General features: G+C 33.4%; 1 pseudogene; it reads left to right on the top strand.

The window, feature by feature from the left end:
* Positions 1 to 14,895: 14,895 nt before the first annotated feature.
* On the top strand, positions 14,896 to 21,527 carry LOC120165257 (annotated as a pseudogene).
* The last annotated feature ends 2,585 nt before the right edge of the window (positions 21,528 to 24,112 follow it).

Raw genomic sequence — 24,112 nt, 5'->3', positions numbered from 1 at the left:
ATGGTTTTCCTTTAAAATTTAGATTTTTTAACTTTTTTGTTTCAAATCGTTTCCCCCTCTTTTATCTAGTATTTATTTATTTATTTTTATTTTATTTTTTCCTTTTGATTTATTTAATATTCGTTTATTATTTCTTATCTAACATTTTGACTTTTTAAGGTAATTTCATTCGATCAAAGGTAAGTAATTCGAATCAGATTTTTTTAAAATTTCAATTTAAATTTTTTAATTTTCGCAATTAAAGATAACCGACAAATTAATTGGTATCGAAAGGGCGGTTCAAGGGTGCTAATCTTTCCTTGACCGTAATCGACTCCCGAATCCGACACATTTCTGGTAAAACGCAGATCAGGTAAGATGGTGTCCGATCTACCTAAATGTTTTTAAAATGATCGGTGGTGACTCTAACCACATTTTTCAAGTCGAAGCCAAATTCCGGGCCCAACCGAAAGACGGTCGCGACAGCTTGGCAACTCTGCTAGGGACAGGTAAGTAAGTTAGGTCGAAATTAATTTTCGGTTATCTTTTTTAACGAAAGTTATAAATTTAAATTTAAATTTATTTATTCGTTTCTAATTATTTACCTTTGATTATTTTTTCAAGTAAATAGTTGTACTAACGTTTTTTAATGATTTCAGAATTTTCAAAATTTTCATCTAAGGCTCTATACCTGAGCTCTGAACCCTATTTAAGTGGGGGGTGAAAGCAACGCCTTTGTGTGAATTTATTCACCGTGCAGGCCTAGCAAGTAGCCTTCGGGATTCATAAACCTTATGTCTTCGTGTGAATTTATTCACTGCACAGACATAAGTTAATGTGTCCTCTCGAGTTTAACTTTGTCCACACAAGCTTGTAATAGGCTTAAGACTAAGGGTCTGGCAAGCCCAAGGGGGCACCGGCAAGGAGAACTCGAGTACCTTTTAGAACCTAAATCGGGATAGTATAGGGAATTAGAGCTCACCCCAAAACCTCATTCCAAACCGTATGTTGTTTTGTTTCCTGCTTTATTTTCTGTTCAAAGCATGTGAACTAGACAATATGCTGTTAGGATTTGTTTGAAATTAGCATGCGGGATAGAGATCATGTCCGAGTAGGAATTAAAGCATGTGGGGTAAACATCATGTGGGGTAGGACTTTTATTTTTCATGATTATTTTTGATTATTTTCACCTCACTAACTCTTTTCATTTTTTTATTTTATTTTCATCACTTGCATCATTTAAAAGATTTGTTGATCCACCAAAAACGTGTTTGCTAAACATGAATAATCTGTATTAATGGACAAAGGGGTTATAATACAAGAGATGAAAATGCAGAGGACATTCTACAAGGAGACTATGTGTCACATTTAATCCAGAAGACGTGGTGCCCGTAATTGAAGAGTATATCACTATATTGTATTATAAAGGACTCAATGAACCGGGTCTACATCAAGCACAATGAAAGTCTATCTTTAAAGAACTGATTGGCAGAAGTTGCAGGGGCAAGATGAAGACCACTGATCTTAGGAGTCACTTCAAAGACGACAATGGCAAAACGATAACTGAAATTAGAGACCATTGCTGATGAATTCAAGAAATAGACAAATGGACTTCACATAGTTCCTATTAATTAAGGGCTCCAGTGACGTATTCGTTGGGAACAGGCTCAACAAAAGATAAATGTCAGAGGTGTAGTCCTTCGAGACTTTTTTTGGGGCAAAAAAATATCATTTGCACGGTTCATCCAGAGAAGCCAGAGCGGCTTGACAGGTTATTCAACCGGTGACGGATGAAGGCGGAAGACTAGTCAACATGTCAGAATATTTTTGTCTCTTAAAAGATAAAACATTTTTGTCCCCAATAAGGGTTATTCAGAATAACAGGCACATTTTTTGGATCAATGCCTCAGACATTTCATGCATCATGCATCATGCATCATGCATTTAGACATTTGGCCTTTTGTTATTTTCTTTGCATTCACATTAACTAACATATACATGTCTTATCAAAAGGAGCAAATACTGGATACACCACCTCAAGCGTTGGACACACCCCATCCGCATAACACCCGTTTGAAGAAAAAGAGGATGAAAGCCAGAATTACACAAATCGAGGAGAATATGTTGAAACTACAGAAAGAGCTAGAAGACAAGATAAACTAGAGCAGTCGAAATACTTTGGAAACAATCACAAAGAACCAAGAGTCCTTGGTTGATCAGATCGTTGCCAAGTTAGTTGGCCTACAACAGACCAGTGCGCCTGGGGCAGATTCACCGGAAGGGGTAACTATACAACCTACCCCGCAAGTGGTTATCTCACCTGAAATCTTACCAGAACTTCGAAGGGACTCATCTGCTGCATCGTCCTCTGTATTTAACCCTAAGAACAATCCGGGTTATTACCATATACCGGATTTGGACGAAGAGGACAAAGCGAGAAAGATGGAGGAAAAAATCAAACAATTGGAGGACCAAATGAAGGTAGTCAAAGGAGACCATGACTACCATGAAATCGATGATGCGTAACTCAGTCTAGTCCCGGACTTGGTTTTTCCTCTGAAATTTAAGTCCCCGGAATTCAAGAAGTTTGACGGGAACAGTTGTTCATCCACTCACATCACCATGTTCTGCCGAAAGATGACAGGATATGGAGAAAACGACCAACTCCTGATCTACTGCTTCCAGGAGAGTCTGTCGGGCTCAGCTATTCGGTGGTACAACCAGTTAAGCTGATCAAATATCAAGACCTGGAAGGACCTGGCCAAGTCATTTCTGGAACAATAGAAGCATATCAATGACATAAGGCTAGATCGAGTTATGCTACAAAGTATGAAAAAGAAGCATAACGAGAGTTTCAGGCAATACGCACAAAAATGGAGGGATTTGGCTATGCAAGTTCATCCACCGTTGGATGAATAGGAAACCCGAAAGCTCTTTGTGTAGACCCTGAAGGCTCCATACTTTGGACACCTGGTTACAATCACATCAGGAAGCTTTTCAGACTTGGTTATGGCCGGATAAATGATTGAGTTGACCGTAAAGCAAGGCAAAATTAAGGATGGGGAGGCCGGTAGAAAACCTCCTATGTGAGAGCGAGATGGAGAGATTAACAACATCAACCATGCCAGTAAAGGTGTTACGATCTCCAAACCGAAATCAACTGCAATTGTACCATCAGGTACTTCTAAACAAGATTCCAGAGAACCAAGGAGGAAAATGGAACATTTCAACCCTATTCTTATGACCTACAAAGAGCTTTACCATCAACTTCTTGACACCCATGTAGTGTCACCATACCCGGTGGAACCCATGAGGCCCCCATACCCCAAGTGGTATGATGAGAATGCGCATTGTGAATATCACGACGGTGTCTCAGGGCACACAATTGAGAACTGTTACGCATTCAAAAGAGTCGTACAGAAGATGCGTAACCAGAACTGGATCAACTTCAATAACTTGGGGGCATCCAAGTAAGGAAGATCGTTTTATCATTTGAGGCATTCTGTTTGAACTTGTTTTTTTCCCACTTTTTCAAGTTTTTGTAAGAACATTTGAATAAATTTATGTTACTTTAATGATGACGAGCAATGAATCACATTTGCAAACTTGCAATTCTTTGAATATCATTTGAATTAAGAAACTCTATGAATGGTTCAAAGTTACGGATCTTTGACAAAGTAACATGTTTTAAAACAAGGACCTTGACCTTACCCAGAATATACTCTCAAACACCGTACCCTACTCTTACAATTAACCAATACAATCTTTTCCTTTTATAAGGTGCAGACAACATGGGGCATCATTTGCATATGACAATTACTATGTTTTTTTAAGATGTTCAGTGATGATAATAATCTTCACAGATGGAATAGTCGAGTAAGTAAATCTAGTTTAGGCCAGTTTCTTGGAAATTGAACTCTAAAGATGAGATTTCTTGACTTTTAACAACACCTAGGCTATAACAGGTTCTTCTTGACAATCTTAAGAAATTAAATCCGTAAAAACTGAGCTATTCCGCTAAGGTAATTAGTTATAGAGGAAACTCAAAAGCCCTGGCTTTATGAATAGATTGTGTTCAAACCATGGCATTGCTCGGACACTTGGCAACTCGGTGTTTACTCCACTGCTATTGTCAGGCTGAAGACTTTGTGATGAGATGAACCCTTCAGTTATCCTGATAAAAGTGATTATAATATTAAGCTTTCCCTCTAAAGCAATTGGTTAAACGCCCTGGCTTTATAGATTTGGCTAGCCAGATAATGACAAATTAAATCAAATTTATCTAAACAATAAATTTTCGGTAATGATGGACTAAGGGAGTTAAAGAACACCTGTTATAGTCAAATACACACGAGCACTCAAGAATTTCATTTTTTAGACTGATATTTTTTGCACTGCCTTTATTAGAGGAGCCTGCAAAGCTTGAAAAAATGGAAGATTTCAGAGGATCGAAATAAAAGGTCTAGTAATTGATCATGCTAGTTGCGTCATTTTGTCCGCACCCAATTGAAATGCCAAAACATGTTGCTATATTTCAAAAAAAAATTACATTTTGGGTTACCAAAACCTTGGAAAGGAGGTCAACCTAAAGACAACTCATCCATTTGAACATTTGTCAAAGAACTATATCTCTGAAAGCATTAAAAGAGCCATTAGTTCCTTTGATATACTTTGAACTCATGTTTATAATTTGATTCAATTACGATCATGAATTAAAGAGCAATATTTTACAATATTTTTTTATCCTTTTCACTCCTAAAACAAGAAAAATGAGAAAAATATTTTCAAACAGAACAGTCTCAGATTTGAAAGGTCTGTAAAGCCAAAGCACGAAAAGATAATGGGCACGATCGATTCCATGGACCAGATTGACAGACAAAACATGAGACTCTAGTCCAAGAGATAAAACATAATCCATTCATGTTGCATGCATCTTAGACATACCTAGGTGCATCACATTCATCATTTTAGCATACATGATTTTTTGCAGCTTTTAGAGTCAAGTTTTGACTTCAGGATGAAGGATACTCTATTCACAAGTGCCTTTAAAGAACGATGGTGGTTGTTTAACTCAGTGGTGACCGACTTGACATATCTACAGATCTTAATGTCAACTTCAGATGAATTCGAGAACCAGTTCAGAACAAATCCAGTTCGGCTCAACTCAACAACGAACAACATATTTCAAGTTAATGTCTTCAAGCTAGATTTCAATTCCACGACGGAAGATATCCGGCTGACAGAATTCATCAGTGGGCTTTCCCGTAAAAGGGGAGTCATTCAAAGATCGTCTCATTTGGTTCAGACTCGCTCAGAGGAACCACCTGAAGAACTACGACCGGCTTAGACCTGTGAAGAGAAGCCATTTTTTAAGACAACATTTGAAATATAGCTCAAGACAAGTAGGGTTATTTGCCAACCAAAGACCTTCGAGTTCGACTACGCTCAGCTCCAAGGCACATCATTTGCAGCATAGCTTAAGTCGAGAAGGGCTATCTGCCAAAGTCCCCCGAGTTCGATTACACTCAACTTTGAGGGCACATCATTTGCAACATAGCTCAAGGCAAGAAGGGCTATTTGCCAACAAAAGACATTCGAGTTCGACTACGTTCAGCTCCAAGGTATATCATTTGCAGCATAACTTAAATCGAGAAGGGTTATCTGCCAATAAAAGACCTTCGAGTTCAACTATGCTCAGCTCCAATGCACATCATTTGCAACATAGCTCAAGGCAAGAAGGGCTATTTGCCAACAAAATACCTTCGAGTTCGACTACGTTCAGCTCCAAGGCATATAATTTGCAGCATAACTTAAGTCAAGAAGGGTTATATGCCACCCAAAGACCTTCAAGTTCGACTACGCTCAGCTCCAAGGCGCATCATTTGCAGCATAACTTAAGTCGAGAAGGGCTATCTGCCAAAGACCCTCAAGTTCGATTACACTCAGCTTCAAGGGCACATCATTTACAGCATAACTCAAGGCTAGAAGGGTTATCTGTCACTAAAAGACCTTCGAGTTTGACTACGCTCAGCTCCAAGGCACATCATTTGCAGCATAGCTTAAGACGAGAAGAGCTATCTGCCAAAGACCCTCGAGTTTAACTACGCTCAACTTTGAGGGCACATTATTTACAGCATAACTCAAGGCTAGAAGGGTTATCTGTCACCAAAGACCTTTGAGTTCGACTAAGCTCAGCTCCAAGGCACATCATTTGCAGTATAGTTTAAGTCGAGAAGGGTTATCTGCCAACCGAAGACCTCCGAGTTCGATTACATTCAGCTCAGAGGCAAACCAAATTTACAGCATAGCTCAAGGAAAGAAGGGATATCTGTCAATAAATTTGTCGAGTTTGACTCCATTCAGCTCGACGACACATCACACTACTGTCCGATTGCAATCAAGGTTTTCAAGTTGAGTAGAAGACCCGGGTTAATCGTGCCTCAGTAACAAGAAAAATGTTTCCCGGCAGCATAACTTAAGTCGATAAAAGCTATCTGTCAAAGAGGACTTTAAGTCTGATTTCGTTCAACTCAAGGGATTATCACCATATGGTGAAGTCAAATAACTATTTTCCAGTCGAATTTCCAACTAAGGAAGAAGACCGAGGTTGACTACAGTTTGGCAACGAGAAGCCATATTCCGGTTTCAAATTCTGAACTATGGCTTCAATACCATGTCATTTCAAGATGGACTCGAATTCGGACGGAGGAGCCATCCGCAACCTAGTTCGATAGGGAGTTATTCTTCAACTCCACCGAACGAAAAATTTGTGTCTTTTTATCTTTGTCCTATTTTTCGTTCCATGAAAAGGAACAAAGAGGGGCAACTGTAGACACCAATTTTCGGACCAATCAAGAGTATATAATATATATATTATATATAATTTTTTATTACGCTAACATTTTTCTTTTTTGTTTACAGGACCAAACCCAAGCCCCAACTTTACACGCGCAACCCGGTTATGGCCTGAAACCCGTGACCCGTCTGGAGCAGACCCAGAATAGTAACCCGAATCAGTTAGGGTTTCCACACTTTGCTTCCAGCCATTTCTCACTCGCCTCCTCAGCACCATAACTCGATCAACCCTCGATCCTCACGTCACACGCAACTAACGCCGATTTCCTCGACCCCACGACGACATGTGAAACCATCACCAGCAAACAATGTATTTCAGTCACATTAGGAGTCAAAAACCCGAATAAATCGGGACTAAAAATAGTCTTTTTAGACTATAAATGAACATGTTATAAGCAAACAGGGAGAGAGGAAATTACACGAAAAAAATAGCGAGGAAAATACACGAGAAATACGAGAGATTATACGAAATACGGAAAAAACGAGGAAACTAAAAAAAAAGAGAGTGAAATCTATTTCGGGTTCTAAAATAAAAAAGATCGAAAGAACCTTACTTGACGGGGGGTAGCTCTCGATTTCCTTCTCCAAAGTCAGCGACCGTACGTCCTCGAAGGTGATGCTCTAAGCCCTTGGTTTTTCTTGATTTTTGCTTTAGTTAAAAGAGAGAACTTGAGAGGGGGAAGAGCGGCAAAAAGAAAGGAAGAGAAGTGATATTAGGTTTTCCCTAAAAACTTATAATGGGGTATTTAAATCTGTTTTAAAATGCTGTGTTTTGGGTTTTTTTAGGTTTCCAAAAATCATTGTCATGAGTTTATTTATGCGAGAAAGCTTGGTCTTTGTGATATTTTTACTTTGGTCTTCACTTATATTTTACTCTATCGGTTTTGAGCCTCTTATTTCTTACTATTTCGTTTAGTCCCTTATGTTTATTATTAGTCATTTTAGTATTTATATATTTTTGACTGGTGGTTTACGTAATATCTAGCTTAAGTCCTGTAGTGTTGCAATGTTGTAATCGGTCATCTAGTTAATTAATTATTTTTTATTTATTTATTTCGGGTTTTGTATATGTTCCATATTTCATTTTAATCATATTTATATTAATGATTTTAATTATTAATTTTGTGCACTATTGCTACTGTTAGAAATGTGATTTTAATCCCTTTAGTCAAAACTTTTACTGTTGAAATAGTTATTGCATTGTTTTGTTGAAATTTAATGAAAAGAATCCAATGGTGCTATTAGTGGTTCCCACCTATATACATTATATTATGTTTCAGCAACAATTATTTTTTCTTTCATTTTAAATTAACATTTTTTATTTCTTTTTATTATTCATTTATTTATTTGTTTATGGTTTTCCTTTAAAATTTAGTTTTTTTAATTTTTTTGTTTCAAATCGTTTCCCCCTCTTTTATCTAGTATTTATTAATTTTTATTTTATTTTATTTTATTTTTTCTTTTGATTTATTTAATATTCGTTTATTATTTCTTATCTAACATTTTGACTTTTTAAGGTAATTTCATTTTATTAAAGGTAAGTAATTCGAATCGGATTTTTTTAAAATTTCAATTTAAATTTTTTAATTTTCGCAATTAAAGATAACCGAAAAATTAATTGGTACCGAAAGGGCGGTTCAAGGGTGCTAATCCTTCCTTGACCATAACCGACTCCCGAATCTGACACATTTCTGGTAAAACGCAGATCATGTAAGATGGTGTCCGATCTACCTAAATATTTTTAAAATGATCGGTGGCGACTCTAACCATATTTTTTAAGTCAAAGCCCAATTCCGGGCCCAACCGAAAGACGGTCTCGACAATATGTATAACACTATTCACACACACATATACATATTCAGATTCAATCCATTTAATTTATACTTTTCATATTGCATTACAAATTATGTAATATATATATTTTGGTACAAAATATCGTATAAAAACATTTAATCAATTAAATAAGATTTAACCAGATCATTTCATATACGAGTAACTTATAATTAATCTTTTCATCTATACACCATTCAGGGTTAAATCAATTTTTACATATAAACTTTACTGTAATACAATAATTAAACTTGTATTGTCTCTTCTTCATATATTGTTTCCTTTTTTCATACTATATCTTTTCTTGTACTATTTTTTTATTGTACTGTATCATTTACTGTACTATATCTTTTACAATATTGTATCTTTTAGTTTCATTTTATATCATATTGTATAATCATGGAAATACTTGATACACAAGTCAAAAAATGAGTGTTCTGTACGGTATGCAGTATAACTGCCAAATCAGTATGGCACATTTAGTGCCATGTATACACCATAGGTGCCATGTATGCAACATAACAATGCCGTAACGATATGACATATTTTATACCCTGTATGCATTATAAACATTGCCTGTAACAAACAACATTTTTAGTGCTAAACAGAAGTATAAAAATTGTAGAACACATAATGCACATATGTGTTTTTGAATGTACATAAACAAATACAAAATCACTCCACCTCATGTACCCATGACTCTTAAGTCTTATACACTGGGTTTTATTTAAATCTTATCTTTTTTTTATATAATAATATTCATCGAAAAATTATCAAATTCATACTATTTCATTCATAATTATATTTAACTAACATAATAAATTCTTATTCATATAAATATATTTACATATCATTAATATTCAATATTGATTTATTTCACCAAATTGATAACAAATTTTAACTTTATTAAATTAACCATCCAAGTCCTCTAAATAGTTAGTTATCACAACAATTTAATTAGCTTTTTCAACATTTCACATTTAGCTACGAATTAACTTTTCTTTAAAATATAACCTAACATTTCAAAAATGTCCAGAATATTCAAATTAAATTCATATCATTCGTCATATTTAATCAATTTCACATTAATTCCAATGTAATACATTAACTTTAAGTAATTACCATTTTACAACAAACTTTTCCAAAACTTACAAATTGAACTTCTAACTTATACAACTTCTTCTATTATTCCAATTTAAATATTTCATCATTTAACTATAAATTTTCATAATAACACACTAACTTTCTAACTTTTGCATAATAATCCTCAATTATCATGAATTGTAAAAGGTTCTTAACACTTTTACCAAATTACAATTTATTCTTCCAAGCATTTTCTAATAATCATCTATTATATACTTATACTTCACATATTATTTTATATACAATTTCATTTTAACCCATAAGTTTCCCCGTACTTACAATTAAATTATTGAATTTATACATATTTTCAATCAATTCTAATTTAATATTTTAACATAAAATAATTGTATTTCATCTCTTCTAGTTTTTTTCTCTCATTGGTAAGTCGTTTATCTCTTTTTCTTTTTGTCTTTGTTGATCGGTGACAACACAAACTTTAATGATGGTTATCGTCCGCCAATATTCTTTATTGTCCTTTTATTTTCTCTTATTTTTTATTTTCAATAAGTCTGCCTATATGACACGTTTATCCCCTTTTGTGATTCGTTTGCCGATGCGATCAAATCTGTTTGTATCCATCTTTGTTCGAGTTTCTTGGTTAGATTTTAATATTTCCTTGTATGATCCTTATGTGATATTAAGTATCTAGCTTTGTTTCAATGATTATAGAAAATTGTCCTAATTATACTCTTAATTTACGATTATAATTGTAAATTTTTATTGTAATTTAGGATATTTCATATTTTGAATGAAATTAGTGATTTTTTAAAAAAAATTATATATTTTAACATAAAAAATCACCATTATATTATTTAAACTTCAAGTGTTTTAATATTCATATTTATTCAGTAACTTTCAAACTCACAATTTATGCAATTTACATTTTGGTTCCTAAACTTTAACAAACTTACAAACTAACCCAAAATCAACATTCTAACATTAAATAATTATTTTAGTACTCAATTCCAATATAGTACTTGAATATTTTAAATAACTACACAATTGTCGGTTATATCCTCAACTTTCTTCCATTTTACAATTTATTCAATATAGTCCTTTTAGCCATTTCATCCCAAATGCAAATATCATAAAACAAATTCGAACAATCCAACAACATGTTCAATTTCTACTCATTAACTTATACCAATTTCTATTTTAAACCATAATTTATACAATTATACAATTTGGTCCCAATCTTAACAATCTTTACAAATTTACTTCAATTCAAGTTTCAATTAGCACAACTAAAAATTCCAGCATTTAATTCAAATATATAACACCTCAATAATGACAATTTTTTTTACTAAAGTCCCCATCTTTTCCATAACTTATGATTTAGTTCCTAAACTTTACCAAATTTCCAAATTAGTCCAATTTCATATTCTAACATCAAAATAGGCATTCTAACTTTTTTGTTCCATCATAGTACATCATATATTAAATAATTGCACTTCAATCCCTAAATAAGCATTCCAACAAGTTTCCAATTTGATCCAAATCATCATCCAAATATCAATTTTAGCGCTCTCACATTTAATTTCAACCTAATACATTAGTTATTAGATTTTTTCACACTAATCTCCATATTTCTCATATTATACAATTAAATTCCTATGCTTTCACAATTTTCCAAATTGGTTCAAATCATAATATAAACATGTAGAATCTCTTATAAAATCTTTCCAAATTTTTTATTTGTCTTTTTACTTTAAGTCAAACCATATCAACAACAATCAATGATTAAAGCATGGAAACAATGAAATATTATCATCAAATGATAGAGAATTTGATATGAACCATTTTTCTATTTCATAACTTAATCCAAAAATCAAATGAAAAAAGTCTAAAATAAAGAAAAAAAGAAATAAAACATATAGACAAATCTCCCAAAAATATCTATGTACACTTGTATGAATTCGGTTAAAAATGAATTTAAAAATCATTTTAGTCCAAAAGTCATTTCTACCTTTAATGAATAAAAATATCTACAATTTTGCCATGATTTCATCATCATACTTACATCATCATATCAATATAAAAACCATTCCCTTGCACTTTTCCAAAATATTAATTTAGTTAATTAAGTTCTACTATTCAACTTTAACATGGAAAATTCACTTAATTCTACTATTCCATGTTGAGTTCTAATGATTAAAAATATAAATATAATATTTCTAACCCCAGACTATCATCCTTCAAATTTTTGTAAATTTTTGATTCGATCCGATTATCCAAATACTTTACTAAACTTTATCGCTTAATAGCTCTTTGCACCAATTTTGAATCAAAATTTGAATTCCATAAAGAATTTATTCTTAAATATGGACTATTTATTTTATAATAGAATTTCTTTTTGGGAAATCACCTCTTTGGTCCATGAACTTTTCTAAATTCCTACTTTGACCACTAAACTTTTCCAAATTTATATTTTAGTCACTAATCAAACTTTTGGGGTATTACAATATAAATCTAATTTGTAATAATAAATAAAATTATAATGAATAATAAATAATATTTATACAATGAATAATAATAATATTAAGCTATATGTAACGTAAATAATATAATATAAATAAAATAAAATTGACAAGAAAAAGGTGAAATCAAACCAAAATTTAAGCATAAAATAGCTATTAAAATTGCATCTAAATTTCAAAGAAATCCACCCCCAAGAAAAAGCTGGAATCGGGGTTTTTTTCAAATGATTTCCCATAGCAAGATATACGTTTTCAAACAATTAAAATAAAAAGGAAAAATATTTTAAAAAGAAAAAGCTAAACCAATAAAATTAAAAACACCTCAAGAGAAGAAAGTTTTTTTAAAAAAAAAGACTTAAAGACACCGATCGACGGCGATGTAGACAGTGCAACCGATAGTGAAGGTCAGTAAAATCTGAGGAAGGAATGACGTGAAAGAAACAAGAGAAAAAATTAGGGATTAGGGATTTTATAGGTTTTCCTAATAGGTCAATTTTAAAATTTTAAAATATAATTAACATATTTTTAATTTTAAAATCAATCTCATAACTCAAAAATTTGATTTTTATATTTTATACTCGTAACTTTTTATAGTGTTGTTGATGGTATGTGAGATCAACAAGTAAATAGCTTGGGGTGCATGGGATTATGGTGATCAATATTTCGTCGTACGTTGTGCAATTCTCATTTGTAATATTTTAATTAAATACTTAATATTCTTTTAATAGAATTTTAATTCATACAATTTAATATGTTGTTATTATTACTTACATATTTTTATTGTAAACTAAATTTATGTGTTGAGTAAAACAATAATATAAAGGAATTCTTATACATTAAGAATTTAAAAAATAAATTGAATCGAATTGGGTGACTAAATGTATAAAACTTAAGCTTAGTGATGATTTGAAGAAAAATAGTTGGGTAAGTCAAACAGAATCACATAAATAGTTAAGTGACTAAATATGTAATTTACCCATGTATTTTTTAATGAAGTTAATGATTTGGGATAAATGAAGTAACGATTTAAACTTTAGTGGGAAAAACGTCCTAAAAATACTTTAAGGGGAAACTCGGTAATAATTTAGGAGTAAAAAGTGCATTTAAACCTTTTTTTATATAATATTTACATCTAAAAGTTGGGATAGTAATGTGACACAACCTAATAATTTAAGGTTAAAAAGGATGAAAATGGATGCGATAAAAATATTTAAAATATAATATTTTAGGTTAAATAATATAAATTTTATCTTATTCATAATATTTTCGATTAAACTTAAAATATTACATTATTCATAATATTTTCGGTTGACAACAACAAAAATTAAAATTTTCATAACATTTTTTATTGGTAACAAAAATTATTACATCTTTGTAATATTTTAAGTTCAACTTAAAATTATTTTATTCTTAATATTTTAGGTTGTCCAACAAAATGTTATACTTTTCGATAATATTTTATGTTATACAACAATCTGTTAATCTAAAGAGTTAAAACTTTATCTTTTAACAAAATCATAGATTCAAATCTAATGTTTATAAATCAAACAAATTAGATAGGAAGTATTGTTCTCTACCTCTAAATCGCATAATTCAGATAATTATACTCATTTTCTCTGGTTTTTAACCTTAAATTACATTTTTTTTAGACTTTCGCCTAAACGCTTTATGGAAAATATAAATAAAAGGAAAAGAAAATTGGGATACAGCTTGAGCATTCAATTTAAAAGAAAAAAAGTTATAAATAAAAATTCCTAAGTTTCTCGAACAACGCTTGGACTTTGATCAATCTCTCATTCAATCCTCCAGTCTTCATCGATCTGATTTTCCGACCCCATCGTAAGGTATAACCCATTTTTTTTCTTTCCCTTTTGAGTTATACTCTATAGATTTTAGGTTTTCTTATTTAATTTCACTTTGAGCTTTCGGCGTTGTCCGATTAGCGAAATGTGCTGGTTTCTTGTTTTTTTTCTCGATTAGCTAAGCACTCCGTAGTTCGTCAACTTCCGGTTTGGATTCTTTCTTGGGCTTGACTCAGATTAGGGTTTTGACTAATCTAAATCATGGTTGACTGTGTACGAGATCAGACTAGTTTTTGCTCTAAAGGAGCGAATTTAGGGTTGTTTTGAAGCATTGATTTCTTAGATGTTGATCTGAATTTGGATTAAATTTTTTGGTCAATTGAGTTGGGGTCACCATTCATGAAGTAAATATGGATTAAAACTTTCCCAAAACTGTTTTTGGTCAAATAAGTTATATCATATCTATAATACGAACTGTTTTAAATTTCTTTAGTGTTGATATGTATGATTTTTGTTTTATATGGAACAATTTTATTGGAATAGTATTACACTATTACTTGTTATTTTGTTATCAGGTCTTTATTTTCAATGATTATGTTTTTTTTAAATAAAAAAAAGAGAACTGTTTTCTTTCTCTTTAGAAACAACTTTTGAAGAAGTAAAAAACAAATTAAAAAAAAATCAAGCATCAATTAACTAGGAAACTTAGTAATAAAGAAGCTTATATTTAGATTACTGTATATTCCAAGTTGTGCTTGGTGATAGTTCAAAGGATTCCCTTATTTGCAGATTAATCAAGATTTTCATTTATGGGAACATCATCTGGTTCTAATATTAACCACCAGAATTCATCCAGATGTTGCCCCCACATCAACAACCACGGTCAGAGAGCTTACATACTTCATTGTCCTTAGTCTCCTCAGATCCTCGCTTGACACCTGATGCCCATGAACGCAGATCAAACAGATAATGTTCTCGAGTCTCTAATGAGAGTGCTAACTCACGAGAAACTTGGCCTACTGCTGATGCTGTTGCACCAAAGGAGATAGAAAATGTGAAAATTGAAAATGATTGCCTTGAGCAGTCTGTTATTCGTCGTGTTTCTAGTGCTGATAAGATAACTCTTCGAGACATTGCAAGAGAAAGAGTTGATGTTATATCGGAAAAGATGCAACACCTACCTGATGAGTATATAGATGAGTTAAAGAATCAACTCAAGGCTATCCTAGAAGGCAATGGTGGTTCACAGAACAGGGAAGAATTTTTGATTCTTCAGAAGTATGTTCAAAGTAGATCTGATTTAACAGCAAAGACATTGATTAAAGCACACCGGTCACAGCTTGAGATCCTTGTTGCAATAAATATGGGAATTCAGGCATTCTTGCATCCAAACGTTAGTCTATCCCAAACTTCTCTCATTGAGGTATTTGTGTACAAGAGATGCAGAATATAGCATGCCAAAACCAGCTACCTGCAGATGACTGCACCTGTGAAATATGTGCCAATAGGATTTGCAATCTTTGTATGTGTGTTATTTGCAACAAGTTTGATTTGAAGTAATACCTGCCGCTGGATTGGCTGTGATTTGTGCCCCATTGGACTCATACTGATTGTGCTATTCGTGATGGGCAAATTTGTATGGGTCCTTCAGTTAAACGTGCAGCAGGTCCTACTGAAATGCTCTTCAGGTGTCGTGCTTGCAATCGACCATCTGAGCTGTTAGGTTGGGTTAAAGATGTCTTCCAGCATTGTGCTCCAGCCTGGGTTAAGGAGGCTCTTATGAGAACTTGATTTTGTTAGCAGGATATTTCGTGGAAAGTGATGATACTAGAGGGAAGAAACTCTTTTGGAAGTGCGAGGATCTTTAGAAAAGATGAGGGGTGGACTTGCAGAGTCTGCAGCTTGCAGATCGATATTAGTATTTTTCCAAGGTACAATATGTGCTAGTTATCTAAACATCTTGCAAAATATCACGTGATTTTTTTTCTTGTTATCTGGTAAAAAGTGCTGGTGAATGAAAAATACCCCTCATTATGAAGAAGAAAAAGAAGAGAAAGATTGTGAGTTCAATCGAAGATTCCTATTTTAGGTTTATTTTAGGACCAAGGCTTCAGCACCTACAATTGCTTCACACTTTCATAAGAGCAAGAAAATTCTTGTAAATATTCTCTCTTATGTAAAGAAGTAACAAGTCTTATTACATAGGCTTGAAGTATTAGTTGAAGGCTTGAAGCAATTAGACTCCAAATCTGAAAGTACAAAAAGCAAATCCAGGGGCTATATAAAAAAACTATGATGTCTGCAATTTTCAGTAAATCTAGAAGTTACCCCGGTCTAACTCCTAAATTGGTACAATAGTAAAGAAAGTTCTCATAAAAGAAACTTTTTGATAAGATTTGAAGGCCTCATTAAAAATCTCCTTCTTGATTAATGGAGCTCGTAGAGCTCCTTAATCGACGGAAGGAGGAAAAGAGTGCCTTAAGATTTCATTAAACATAAGAAAGTTACAAAAGAAATACACACACACCAATACACCCTTACAAGGACTAGAAAACCATAAGACAACCGTAAACAACAAGACAGAAGTCAGCCTATTGCAGCCTTAGCTAAGGCATCAACCTCTAAGTTTGTTGTCCTAACAACCCATCTAACAACACCCACAAAAACTCTAAGCCTATCAACTATGTCTTTAACAATAAAAGCATACACATCTAGACATAAATCAACATTCTTAATCCAGTCCACTACCACCCTGCTATCACTCTCATAATCAACCGATCCTTAACAATGAGCAATTTGAAATGATAACCATCAAATTAGACCATTGTTCGAGCTCCAATCATTTAAATTCCTTCTCACTGAACATCCCAAATCCAGCCCGTAGATCGATATTCACTACTCACATAATTTGCCAATCTTGTTTGATAAAATAGAAAACAATCTAGGAAAAATAACCAGGAACGAATATCCAAAGCCCAACTATCTTGCCAGAACCGAATGAACTTTCCATCAACTGAAAACTACACAAACTTCGAAACTTAGAGTCGAAAAGGTCATCTTTGAAATGGTTATCACCATGATCTCCAATCCAAGAAGCTTGAGGTGGAACATTTATGTCAAACAATAATAAGGATGATCAATATTGTATTTGTTGCACATAAATTTCCACCAAACAAAGTTTCTTTCATTAGCAAACCTCCAAGACCATTTTCCTAATAGCGCTCTGTTCATGCTGTTTAGATTCAGAACACCCAGACCTCCCTCATTCTTTGATTTACGAATTGAGGGTTGTGTAGAACGAGGCTGGAATATTAAACATCGACATAAAATAAGTAGGAAGCGAGCATAGGACCGACTTAACCAATGTCAATCTCCCTGCCAATGAAAGAGTAGAAGCCTTCAAACCAGCTAGTTTCTTGTGGGAATTTTGAACCATCGGATCCCAAAGAGCTGATGAATTCCTATTAGCACCAAGGGGAAGTCCTAGATATTTTGAAGGAAAGCACCCAACTGAATAGCCAATGATCTGTCCAATCCTGAACATCCTCTTGAGTTAAGTTAATTCCAAACAATTTGCTTTTCTTTAGATTTAGCTGAAGACCAGACATAACTTCAAACACTCTAAGAACCCCTTCACATTCAGAAATTTGCATCTTCGAAGCTCCACAAAAGATGATAAGATCATCAACAACTGCAAATGTGATAAATTAAAAGACCCGTCCCTACCTAAACCATTCCAGAAAATAACCCTCAGAAACTGCCTTAGAAGTAATAAATTAAGCAGTTCCCCTACTAAATTAAACAACAATGGAGACAGGGAACAACCCTGTCGAAGACCCTTTGCCATTGAGAATTCCTCAGAGGGAACTCCATTGACTAATACTGAAACAAAGTTGTAGTAACACATCTCCTTATCCAACCAATCCATCTGGATCCAAAGCCCATCTTCTCCATTACCTTGAACAAAATAGGCCAATCAACTATATCTAAGCCTCTTGAAATCAACCTTGAAACGCAGCCCTTGAGTCCTTTTTCCTCCAAAAATGAATTCCCTCATTAGCAATGAGAGAACAATCCAATATTTGACGACCAGGGATGAAAGCAAATTGTGTCAGGCTGATGATGTCTCTGATGCAATTTCTTAACCTCCTGGAAAACACTTAGATAAGATCTTATACCCCTCCTACTAAGCTTATAGGTCTAAAGGCATCTAAACCACCAATGTTGGAGCCCTTGGGACTAAGGGTAATGAAAGTATGGTTGATACCATGTTCCCAATCTTTCCCCAAGTAGAAGTTTGGAAAAATTTCTGAATGTCTTCCTTAAGGACATGCCAGAACCTTTGAAAAACCCCAAATTTAATCCATCTAGCCCTGGAGCTTTGTTACTATCACATGACTTTAATGTCTCCAATTCTTCCCCGGAAAAATTCCTTTTCTAAAAGTAGACTTTGCTTCAAAGAATTCTAGAAAAAGTTAACCTTATATCATCTACTTCCAAGGTGGACCGAACATTAAATATTTTAAAAAAGTGATCCCTAACAGTGGCCTTGATAACAGTCAGGTCTTGGATAATATTTCTCTCGACTTTAGAGCATTCATAGCATTTATCTTTCTTCTAACTGAAGCACAAGTATGAAAAAGTCTAGTGTTACGATCCCATCATATACCCACTTCATTCTGGAATTCTGATGCCAATCTCCTCTCTATCCTGAAGTCTCCATAATTCTGATCAACAGACATTCAACTCTGCTGCTATCCCATTATCGCTTACATCTTGCAACTGTTGGACCTCCTCCTCTAACTTGTGAATCTTCTTTCTAATTCTGTAATTGAAGCTCCTAGAAACTAATTTCTCTTCCTAGCCCACCTTTGATGGCTAACTTCAAGCTCTTCAGAATGCTCAAAATTCTAGCTTTCCTCTGATTATTCTTGCAATCTGATATTGTAAGACTGACCACTTTCTCAAAACATCTCCTCCATCAAATAATTAAATAGTCTAAAAGGTTTTTGACCCCAATTAACTCCTCTATTCTCAAGCATTATAGCATTATGATCTGACACAGACCTGGGGAAGTAATGATTGAACAATATCAGGAAAAGCAGCCATGAATTGGCCATCCACCAAAAACCTATCTAGTCTTACAAATGTGGGAATATCTTGGTTATTACACCAAGTGAACCTACCCCATTCAAAGGTAGATCAATTATCTTGATTGTTGAATAACTGACTGAAAATCCCCATTGAATTTCTGTTATGAGCTCTACCAACCTTCTCATCCTCACACAAGTAAACATTGAAATCCCCTCCCACACAAACAGGAAGACTGTCCAGAAATGAACAAGCTTAACTCTTAAAAAAAGCTTGCTTTCTCATCCTCCACTGAAGGACCATAAACATTAATGAATCCACATCTAAATTGATTAGAACGAAATTTTCCTGAAACAACAATAAATTTTCTGTTAATACATTGATTTTCCAGCTCAAACACATTATCATCCCAGCAGCACAATAACCCCTTGAGATCCAACTGCTGGAGATTCAATAAAACCTTGAAGAATATTCAACCCACTTATTCTTAAGAAAGATCTCTGTATCTTCTCAGATTAAGTTTCTTGCAACCAAAGAAAAAGATATCTTAGAAACTAATCTCTGAACAACCCTTTGTTTCTCTTTTTTTCCCAAACCCCTGACATTCCATGAAATTATGAATAATTTTTCCTTCATCATTAATTATTCAACAAACTGAATGCCCTCATAAAACTCCTTAATTGGCCATAGGGGTGTAAACGAGCCGAGTCGAGCTCGAGTATTGCTGAGCTCGACTCGACTCGAAACTCTGAAATGGAGCTCGACTCGACTCGAAAACTCGCGAGCTTAAAATTTTCAAGCTCGACTCGAACTCGAAATCCTGAACTGAAGCTCGTGAGCAGCTCGAAAAGGCTCGAAATGAAAAAAAAAATCTTAAACTTAACTCGATTAAAGCCTCAAACTCGAAAATGAACCTTAAATACATAAAATCTTATTGTATTTTAAAAAAAATCAATACATAAATATTAATATTATTATTAATTTATTTTTTAAAATAAAATCTTAATATATATTTTCGAGCTGCTCACGATATTTTCGAGTCGAATATCGAGTAGCTCGTTTCAGCTCGTTAAGAACTCGAGTCGAGCTCGAGCTCGAGTCGAGTCCATTCGATCCGAGTATTTATCGAGCCTTGATTGAGTCGATCTCGAATAGCTCGCGATCAGTCTCGTCTCATTTACAGCCCTAATTGGCCATATTCAAGTCTTTCTCCAAATTAATGATTTTTTTCCAGAAAGGTTGCCTTCTCTTGCTTAAAAGAAACCCATTAGCTTACTTATTGCCAAGTAGCTAAAGCTTCCTCCAAAAGATCTGAAAAAACTGAAGAGGAAGCTGTTGAAATACTGACTTGTTCTATGGCTTCCCTTGACAGAAATCTTTTTGCTCTTCTGTTCAAAAATCCAGATTTGAAATTAGAACTATCTCCTTCTGAAAACCATCCATCAAACTCCCTATCCAAGCTTCTAACAGCTGATTTTCTATCTGTGGTAGGTTCCACACTGCCTTGACTTAGATGTCTGCAAGTTTCAGATATTCATGACATTCATTCTCGAGTCTTAACAATTGTGTTCTCTAAATGAAGAACATTTTGTTGCATAAAAGTTCTATTTTTCTGTTAAATCATTGTACTCTATGTAGAATTGGCTTGGATTCTCCAACGAGCTTGGAATATGTGGAAGGTGGACGGTTGATAGCACCACAAGATGCTTGTAATCGAATTGCAGATGTAGTGCAAGAGGCCATAAGGAAGATGGAATGGTGGCTGATGAAAAGATGCTACTGTTCAAGAAAGCTCGGTTGTCTCTTGATGCTTGCGAGCGGGAGCTTGAGGACAAGGCCAAGGAAGCAGCAGAACTAAAGCTGGAGAGACAGAAAAAGAAGCTGCAGATAGAAGAGCTGGAGAAGATTGTAAGGCTTAAACAGGCAGAGGCTGATATGTTCCAGCTTAAGGCCAATGAGGCAAAACGAGAGGCTGAGGGGCTTCAAAGAATTGCTTTTGCGAAGGCGGATAAATCAGAGGAAGACTATGCTAGCAGTTACCTGAAACAACGCTTGAGTGAGGCGGAGGCTGAAAAGCAGTATTGTTTGAAAAGATAAAGCTGCAGGAGAGTTCACGTGTGCTGCAGAGCAATAATGGAGGCGATCCTTCAAAGGCATTGATGTATTCCAAAATCCATGATCTGCTTCATGGATACAATAGCCCTTCTAAAACCGAGTCCCGGCCAAACGAGCGCCACGGTTTTAGAACAAATCCCTAAGGAAGTCTGATGCGACTTCGAATATGTTGATTGTGGTAAACTAGACTGAAAGATTCGGTGCTTTAATTTATCTATAAACCTTGAATATTCAATCTTTGTATGATAATTGTTGTCGTGTAGAACAAATAGGTGTGGTAAATGTGGTTTCTTCTTATTATTGGCATTTCAAATGGTTCAGGGTTAGTATCATAAACTATTGTCCTAATGGATAAGCCTACTTTTCTCTTCTGTGGCTTTAAATGTAATGAAGATGTTCTGTGGCTTTAATGTAATGAAGATATGGTTTCTATATCTTCAATTTCGAACTTAACTGGTTTGCATACAGCTAATGCAATTGACCCTAAATTAAATGAAAGTAGGATGTTAAACATGAATGAATTCAAGAGAGAAGAGGGTGATATTAGCCCTTCTATTCTATTCTTACTCTGCTCCTCTCAGATTTGGAACTTGGGTTGCTTTATTGGTGGGTTTCCCCCTGGATGAATCTGGATTGGGTTTTCGATATTTAGCTCAAGTTTTCTGATGTCATCGATCCGGGTATTTTTTTCTTATTATTTTGCCTTTTATTTTCTGAATTCCAGATGAAGTTAAATTCTGGTTGGCCAGTTGATTGTTCGTGGAAGGAGCTGTTTCTTTCTGAATTTCGAATCAGAGGGGGGGGGGGGGAATCATCGGATTACTGTTTTGTTGTTAACATAAGAAGGTATGCCTTGCCTTGTTGTGGTTGACTAATATAATCAATAAAAGAAACAATTTTGATGTTAACTGAGAAGCAAAACTTTGGTATGGTTTTTTGACTGGGATATTGTTGTTTGATTTGTGCTGATGGAACTAGTTTTTTCTGCAATGTACATAAAGAGTCTGAGAATAAAAAGTTAAAAAAAAAAACTAGAGTCAGTGAGAGAGAGAGAAATAAAGTTTTATAATGTTTTTATATTTATTATTTCTGATTTAATTTAATAATTATGTAAACTTTTATTATTTAAAAATAATGTGTCATACTTTGATGAGTTATTATCTTTCTCAAACAATGTTACAATTTGAAAAATATTTTAAATTTAAGTTATTAAAGGTTTTCTAAAAAAAAGTTAGAAAATATAAATAAAAAAGATAGAAGGATAACTTTTGTCCATAGTAGACTTAATTTATCATTTTTGTCCCTATCGTATTTTCATATCAATTTAACCCTTGAAGTTGATCAATTGCATCATTATATACTCTATCCCTCAATTAAAACCCTAAATTGAGGGTTTTAGGTTAGAGAATAAGGTTTAAAGGTTATGATTTAGGGTTGTCAATTTAGGATTTTAAGTTAAGGATAAGGTATAGAATGATGCAATTAAACAATTTAAAGGACTAAATTGATACGAAATATGATAGGAGCGAAAATGATAAATTGAGTCTACTACAGAGGCAAAGGTGAGCCTTAAGCTAATAAAAAATATAGTCTAAGAATTCATTAAGACTAGTAGTTATATATATTTTTTAAAACTGTTTAGGTTGATTAAAGTAGTATATGTCATAACCTTTTTAATCTATTGACATATTACATATTGTAAACGCAGCTACTTGAACTCGAGACTTCTAAAGAGAATAATATCTTTTACCACTTAGATCTTTTGATGAATTAATAGTTACAATATTTGAATAGAAACAATAGAAGAGATAGTGTTTTAGTGATCATATGCTTTCTCTAACATTCATACCCAAAATTATATTGTCAAAATGGCCGAGTTGTTTTAAGGCGCTAGTTTCAGGTACTGGTCCGAAAGGGCTGGGTTCGAATCCATTCTTGACAAGTTAAAATAAATTTTCAGTTTTGCTAGCTGAGTTGGGCCTCTTATACCACATCAGATGACACGTGATCAACCTCAGGGTAAAATACAGATTTAGTACCTAAACTATTACTTTTGTTTCGTTTTAGTACCTAATTTCAAAACTACACCTAACATTTACTTTTTTATTTATTTTTTATTTCTCACCGTTAAAACTTAATCAAATGTTGTACATGATACTTTTATGAGTAAACTACATCATTCATCATTAAACTATCTTCTCACTCCTATTTTGGTCATTAAAGTTTAAAATTTTCAATTTAACTACTCAACGTTCAAATTGCTCCTGTTTTAATTACTCTAATTATTTTATAATTTTGTGACATAAATTTTTTATTATTGTTTTATTAATTTATAATTAAAATAAAAAAAATTAAATTTGAAAGTAGGATAAATTAGGAGTAATTTAAAAGTTAAGTAATTAAATAAAAAATAGACTTCAGTGATCAAAATAGTAGTGAGAAGATAGTTGAGTAAAGAATGATATAATTACCTATAAAAAAAGTGCCACATACAACAGGTTCTTTAAGTTTTTAACGACGAGGTACCAAAACAAAACAAAAAGTAAACGTTTTATCAACTATATGTTATTTTAATGAGATGAAATTTAATTTTTCTTTAAATAAAATTAGATGTTCAAATCTTATTTTTTTCATCTAATTATTTTCTCAACATTGTTATTCAATTTGACCTACATTGCACTTGTTGTCAGGGACGGAGCTAAGATTGTATTATGAGGGGGGCAAATTGCTTAAATTAAAAATAAATAAGATCCTAAAAAAAATTAAAACATAAAAATAAGAGATGAATGGTTTAATTTCACTAAATTTAAAATTTAAAGG

Source organism: Hibiscus syriacus, unplaced genomic scaffold, assembly GCF_006381635.1.
Source record: "Hibiscus syriacus cultivar Baekdansim isolate YM2019G1 unplaced genomic scaffold, ASM638163v2 tig00111582_pilon, whole genome shotgun sequence".
In the NCBI taxonomy this organism is placed as follows: Eukaryota; Viridiplantae; Streptophyta; class Magnoliopsida; order Malvales; family Malvaceae; genus Hibiscus; species Hibiscus syriacus.
The sequence above is the reverse complement of the archived record's forward strand: the minus strand, read 5'-3'. Positions and strand labels throughout refer to the sequence as shown.